A 6,392-nucleotide genomic window follows, 5' to 3' on the forward strand; every position below is an offset into this window, starting at 1 on the left:
GCCAATTTGGATTCCTTTGACTTCTTTTTCCCATATCCTAATAATTTTTTCAAGAATGATATTAAAGAGTAATGGTGAAAGTCCGTCACCATGTCGCACTCCAGTTTGGATTTCAAATGGTTCCGAGATATCCCCCATAAATTTAACCTTGGAGACTGTTTCAGTTAATGTTTCCCGAATGATTGCTCTTGTCTTTCTGTCAATGCTGAATTCTTCCAGCGTCTTGCAGAGCGCTACTCTGTCTATTGAGTCGTAGGCCTTTTTAAAATCTACAAAAGTAACCACTGTGTTTCGGGTGTTTCTCATCTGGAGAATCATTTTCAGATTCCAGATATGCCAGCCTGGTATTCTTCTATTTGTGGGTCAGCTTGTTCTTCTAATCTATTCATGAGAACTTTTGATAGGATTTTATATGTGACCGGTACGAGTGAGATACCCCTGTAATTATTTGGTTCAGTTTTGTCCCCTTGTTTGTGGAGTGGATGGATGAGTGCACATTTCCATTCAGTAGGGATCTGTTCTGTTTCCCAAATGTTTAATATGATTTTGTGAATTGTTCCTGTTAATCTTTCATCATTTAGTTTCCATAGTTCTGCAATAATTCCATCTTCTCCTGGGGCTCTATTGTTTTTCAGTGTCTTGATAATTTCTACTATTTCGTTGATGGTAGGAGGTTTAGCGTCAGGATTTGGTGTAGACGTCTCGTAGTGAATATCCTCTGTAGGTCTTTCGCAGTTGAGAAGTTTGTTGAAATAGTCTGCGAGGATTTGGCAGTTATTCTTCATGTTAGTTTCTAGTGAACCATCCGGTTTCTTGAAGCAAAGATTGGGTGGCTGGTATCCTGCAATAGGTAGGAGACGAGGTACTGGCAGAAGTAAAGCTGTGAGTACCGGGCGTGGGTCGTGCTTCGGTAGCTCAGTTGGTAGAGCAATTGCCCGCGAAAGGCAAAGGTCCCGAGTTCGAGTCTCGGTCGGGCACACAGTTTTAATCTGCCAGGAAGTTTCATCCTGCAATATGTTCTTTAAACGTCTTATAAAAATTCCTGGTGTTGTTCTTCTTAAAGTCTTGTTCTATCTCATCTAGTCGCCGTTTGTCATAATTTCTTTTTTCCCTCCGAATAGTATTCGATGTTTGTTTTTGGATTACTAGAAATTGTTGCCATTTTTCTGATGTTTTGTGACTATTGAAGTTTTTCCAGGCGTTGGTCCTTTCTTCTATTGCTTGGTCACATATTATATTCCACTACCTGTGTTTTCTCCTTCTCGGGGGTTGATCCAATTTCATCGTGGATTTGAGGACGTCCACAAGTTCTGTCCAGTTTGTGGTGTTTGTCTGACTAATTTCCTGTAAGATGTTTTCCTTGTTGAGTTTTATGTATTCGGGGTCTGGTCTCAGCACTTTGTTTAGTTTTGGCTTTTTTCTATTGGGTTGTAATCTGGTCTTTATCTGTAGAAGATGGTGGTCTGAGTCAAAAAATCCTCTTCTCGTTTTCACATTCAGAATTTCTGCTGTGTCACTCTTGGAGATGGCCACATGGTCTATCTGGAATTCACCCAACATTGTGTTGGGCGACATCCAAGTATACAGTATCTTGTTGGGTTTTTTGAATTGTGTTGACATAATTACGAGGCCGAAATTCTCGCAAAAGCTTATCAATCTTTCCCCATTCTTGTTAGTTCTCTTCTGAGCTGTATGGATTCCGGTGATTTTCCTGTATTTTTTCTCTTTACCTAATTGTGCGTTAAAGTCGCCTAGCAAGATTATTACATGGTGTTTGGCAATTTTGTTTGTCGTCTGTCCAAGGTCATTCCAGAAGTCATCCACTTTCTGGCGGTTATTCTTGTTATAGTTATTTGTGGGTGCGTGTGCGTTGATCAAGGTATAAGCTTAGTTGGCCGATTTGACGGAGAGCGTTGATATACGTTCTGAGGCAGACTGGAAGTCAATGACAGAGTCGCTGATAGATTTGTGGACTCCAAATGCTGTACCAAACTGTTTGAGTCCTTTCTCATTAGTTTTAACTGCTGGTTTTCCTTTGTAGATCCTGTAGTTGTCTGTATCAAAATGGTTTTCGTCCGTAAATCGTGTTTCCTGGATTGCAAGGATTTTGATCTGGAATTTTTGCAGCCCGTCTGTAAGTTGTTTGATTTTGCCCAGTTTGAAAAGAGTATTAGCATTACGTGTACCGATGAAGTGTCTTTGTTTTGTGTGTAATAATTTGGACGTCGTCTGGTTCTCAACCTTAGGCGTAACATGATGCTCCTGGTCCCCCGGAATCCGATGACCAGGTAAAGCCAGCCTTGCGACTGGTGCCCAGGGTAGTGGATTCATTCCTTGTGTTATCATCATGTTTGGTTTTCAAGTTGAAAACTAACTTGGTGGTGGTTCTTCTGAGGAAAGATCACGAGGAATACGACTTGATTGTTGAGACCAAGAAGGTTGCAGCAGCCGCACCATCTAGGCGAACAGACGCTGACCCCTAACCGCTGGATACCAGGCAGACGTTAGTGGATTTCGGTAGATAGTTTTGGTCCACCGGGGGTATTTTATTTCCCCGGTACCCTCCATATCTGGAGAGCATTCCCCTATCTGCCACCTGGGGAGGTGCCCAATGGGAGACTATCAACTCCACACAGGGTTTGTGACTATATTATTTTAATTTTGATTATTGCATTTTACCAATTCCTCGAATCTCCCCACCAAAATAAAATGATGTGTTCACCCCTGGTGAATGATGCTGGTGACCAACTGACTAAGAAATAAAAGCTAAACCAACCCCAAGAAAAGCAGTTCTTAAAACTACATGTAAAAGTAAGAGCATATTTTCGATACATTTAAATATAAGCAGCTTACACAGAAAACATATAAATGTAACAGCAGCCACAATTGACGATCTAAAATTTTGCTGGCAGTATGAAGAAATGAATGAGTCCTTTGTCCAAATGAACATTGGCTAAGAAAAGTCTCAGTCACAATCTTTATTAAACTATAGAACTCTGTTGTAGTCAGTAGTTTTTGTAGGAATAACATAATTCATAGGGGTTCTTGCATGTTGTTGTTGTTGTTGTGGTCTTCAGTCGTGAGACTGGTTTGATGCAGCTATCCATGCAACTCTATCCTGTGCAAGCTTCTTCATCTCCCAGTACTTACTGCAACCTATATCCTTCTGAATCTGCTTAGCGTATTCATCTCTTGGTCTCCCTCTACAATTTCTACCCTCCACACTGCCTCCAATGATAAATATGCGATCCCTTGATGCCTCAGAACATGTCCTACCAACGGTCCCTTCTTCTTGTCAAGTTGTGCCACAAACTCCACTTGTCCCCAATTTTATTTAATAGCTACTCATTGGTTATGTGATCCACCCATCTAATCTTCAGCATTCTTCTGTAGCACCACATTTCGAAAGTTTCTATTCTCTTCTTGTCCAAACTATTTATCATCCATGTTTCACTTCCATACATGGCTACACTCCATACAAATACTTTCAGAAACGACTTCCTGACACTTAAATCTATACTCGATATTAACAAATTTCTCTTCTTCAGAAACGCTTTCCTTGCCATTGCCAGTCTACATTTTATGTCCTCTCTATTTCGACCATTATCAGTTATTTTGCTCCCCAAATAGCAAAACTCCTTTACTACTTTAAGTGTCGCATTTCCTAATCTAATTCCCTCAGCATCACCCGACTTAATTTGACAACATTCCATTATCCTTGTTTTCCTTTTGTTGATGTTCATCTTATATCCTCCTTTCAAGACACTGTCCATTCTGTTCAACTGCTCTTCCAAGTCCTTTGCTGTCTATGACAGAATCACAATGTCATCGGCGAACCTCAATTTCTTCTCCATGGATTTTAATATGTATTACAAATTTTTCTTTTGTTTTCTTTACTGCTTACTCAATATGCAGATTGAATAACATTGGGGAGAGGCTAAAACCCTGTCTCACTCCCTTCCCAACCACTGCTTCCCTTTCATGACCCTCGACTCTTATAACTGTCATCTGGTTTCTGTACAAATTGTAAATAGCCTTTTGCTCCCGGTATTTTAGCCCTGCCACCTTCAGGGCTTGAAAGAGAGTATTCCAGTCAACATTTTCAAAAGCTTTCTCTGAGTCTACAAATGCTAGAAACGTAGGTTTGCCTGTCCTTAATCTTTCTTCTAAGATAAGACGTAAGGTTAGTATTGCCTTACGTGTTCCAACATTTCTACAGACTCCAAACTGATCTTCCGCGAGGTTGGCTTCTACTAGTTTTTCCATTCATCTGTAAAGAATTCGCATTAGTGTTTTGCAGCTGTGATAGTTCGGTAATTTTCACATCTGTCAACACCTGCTTTCTTTGAGACTGGAATTATTATATTCTTCTTGAAGTCTGAGGGTATTTCGCCTGTCTCATACATATTGCTCACCAGATGGTAGAGTTTTTCAGGACTGGCTCACCCAAGACCGTCAGTAGTTCTAATGGAATGTTGTCTACTCCTGGGGCCTTGTTTCAACTCAGGTCTTTCAGTGCTCTGTCAAACTCTTCACGCTGTATCGTATCTCCCATTTCATCTTCATCTACATCCTCTTCCATTTCCATAATATTGTGCTCAAGTACATCCCCCTTGTATAGACCCTCTATATACTTCTTCCACCTTTCTGATTTCCCTTCTTTGCTGAGAACTGGGTTTCCATCCGAGCTCTTCATATTCATACAAGTGGCTCTCTTTTCTCCAAAGGTCTCTTTAATTTTCCTGCAGGCAGTATCTATCTTACCCCTAGTGAGATAGGCCTCTACATCCTTACATTTGTCCTCTAGCCATCCCTGCTTAGCCGTTTTGCACTTCCTGTCGATCTCATTGAAACGTTTGTATTCCTTTTTGGCTGCTTCATTTACTGCATTTTTATATTTTCTCCTTTCATCAATTAAATTCAATATTTCTTCTGCTACCCAAGGATTTCTACTAGCCCTCGTCTTTTTACCTACTTGATCCTCTGCTGCCCTCTCTACTTCGTCCCTCAGAGCTACCCCTTCTTCTTCTACTGTATCTGTTTCCCACATTCCTGTCAATTGTTTCCTTATGCTCTCCCTGAAACTCTGTACAACCTCTGGTTCTTTCAGTTCATCCAGGTCCCATCTCCTTAAATTCGCACCTTTTTGCAGTTTCTTCAATTTTAATCTACAGTTCATAACCAATAGATTGTGGTCAGAGTCCACATCTGCCCCTGGAAATATCTTACAATTTAAAATCTGGTTCCTAAATCTCTGTCTTACCATTATATAATCTATCTGAAACCCTCTAGAATCTCCAGGGATTTTCCATGTATACAACATTCTTTCATGATTCTTGAACCAAGTGTTAGCTATGATGAAGTTATGGTCTGTGCAAAATTCTACCAGGCAGCTTCTTCTTTCATTTCTTACCTCCAATCCATATTCACCTACTATGTTCATTATTAAACCTACTCCTGCATTACCCCTATTTGATTTTGTGTTTATAACCCTGTATTCACCTGACCAAAAGTCTTGTTCCTCCTGCCACCAAACTTCACTAATTCCCACTATATCTAACTTTAACCTATCCATTTCCCTTTGAAATTTTCTAACCTACCTGACCGATTAAGGGATCTGACATTACACGCTCCGATCCGTAGAACGCCAGTTTTCTTTCTCCTGATAACAACGTCCTCTTGAGTAGTCCCCACCCGGAGATCCGAATGGGGGACTATTTTACCTCCGGAATATTTTACCCAAGAGGATGCCATAATCATTTAACCATACAGTAAAGCTGCATGCCCTCGGGAAAAACTACGGCTGTAGTTTCCCCTTCCTTTCAGCCATTTGCAGTACCAGCACATCAAGGCCGTTTTGGTTAGTCTTACAAGGCCAGATCAGTCATCATCCAGACTGTTGCCCCTGCAACTACTGAAAAGGCTGCTGCCCCTCTTCAGGAACCACACATTTGTCTGGCCTCTCAACAGATACCCCTCCGTTGTGGTTGCACCTACGGTATGGCCATCTGTATTGCTGAGGCACGCAAGCCTTCCCACCAACGGCAAGGTCCATGGTTCATTGGGGGGGGGGGTTTCTTGCATATCTATTGAAAATTAGCTCATGTGAAACAGTAGCAGAAGCATTTCTATTTAAACTAAGGTGTTTCTTGCAAAAATTCGTGAAAGAGGAAAAGAAAATGATTATGGCAACTGCTGATTTTAACATAAACACAGTAAATGAAGTTAGAGAATCAAATCATACTTCAGTAAAGAAACTATAGACTTATTTTATTGTAGACTTGAAGGAGTAAACTAGCTAGTTGATCATTGTGCAAGTTCTCAAAATTGATTCTTGAAAGTTATTTGTATATTTTAATGAAATATTTCCCCCTACAGTCTGCATTAAAAAG

At 40.6% G+C, this 6,392-nt stretch overlaps 1 non-coding gene across 1 annotated transcript; it reads left to right on the forward strand.

The window, feature by feature from the left end:
- The first annotated feature begins 903 nt into the window (after positions 1-903).
- Trnas-cga lies at positions 904-978 on the forward strand. Its single transcript has one exon. It is a non-coding gene; the product is annotated as a tRNA-Ser (tRNA).
- Positions 979-6,392: the final 5,414 nt, after the last annotated feature.

The sequence above is a fragment of the Schistocerca americana genome, chromosome 2 (genome assembly GCF_021461395.2).
Source record: "Schistocerca americana isolate TAMUIC-IGC-003095 chromosome 2, iqSchAmer2.1, whole genome shotgun sequence".
In the NCBI taxonomy this organism is placed as follows: domain Eukaryota; kingdom Metazoa; phylum Arthropoda; class Insecta; order Orthoptera; family Acrididae; genus Schistocerca; species Schistocerca americana.